Below are 912 nucleotides of genomic sequence, written 5' to 3'. Positions count from 1 at the left end.
CTTTCAGAAAAACCTCGCTTCAGAAAATTTGGCGTCCTGACCCCTCAAAATGAAACAACCTACTCTACAGTAAAAGCCGCTTATAACGTTGAACTTACTTGCGCCGATATACCAACGTTATGCGGGAAACGTGAAATGCGGATATTCCCTGAAAAATGCCCCCCCCCCCTAGATCGCAGTTTTGAGCCCAGAAACGTCTAAACCGTGTAAAGTAAGCTTCACTGACCAATTTGAAAGACCTGCTGGAGAGTTAAGGCTATTATAAATAAAATTTGCCATTATAAGAAACAAAATGATTTTATTACACATGTATAGAGAAGTACATTACAGGTCTACATACAGAGAGCTGTTTATATGTACAGTGGAAAACTGTACTGCAAAACTGCAGACTGTCATAAATTACATAGAATTAATTATTGTTGGTGAAAGTAGTCAGAAATCTTTGACTGTCTCTTTCTTTCGGGACAAAGCATCAATGTTTTTAATCGCCCTGCCAGCGTCATCATGTTATCAGGCACTGACTGTTGTTGGCAAACCCAGCACCGGACCACGTCCAAACTTGCCATACTCTCCATGGTGGTGACTTTACGAGGAGGCTCAGCGCTGCCTTAACCATCCAACTCGTCGTCGTCTTCGTCGGGGATCCCCGCAACTTCTGTTACTTCATCAACAGCCTTTTGCACGGCAGCAATTTCCTCGATGGTGAGCTCTTCGCAGACAAGCAGGTCATCATATTCTGCAACGAAATTTCGGAAATCGGGCAATTCCCCATTCTCCCCGACGGCGCCGAGCATAGCGCACAGTTCAGGCCACCTGTAAATTAGATCATGTTCAATGCTTCATCAACGGATTATTGGCTGAGCGATTAGCGAAGCCTATTACTCCGTCTGGTCGGAAAAAACTTTTTCTGTC

Source organism: Frankliniella occidentalis, unplaced genomic scaffold, assembly GCF_000697945.3.
Source record: "Frankliniella occidentalis isolate FOCC.00 unplaced genomic scaffold, Focc_3.1 Scaffold399, whole genome shotgun sequence".
NCBI lineage: Eukaryota > Metazoa > Arthropoda > Insecta > Thysanoptera > Thripidae > Frankliniella > Frankliniella occidentalis.
This window is presented reverse-complemented; position numbering follows the sequence as displayed.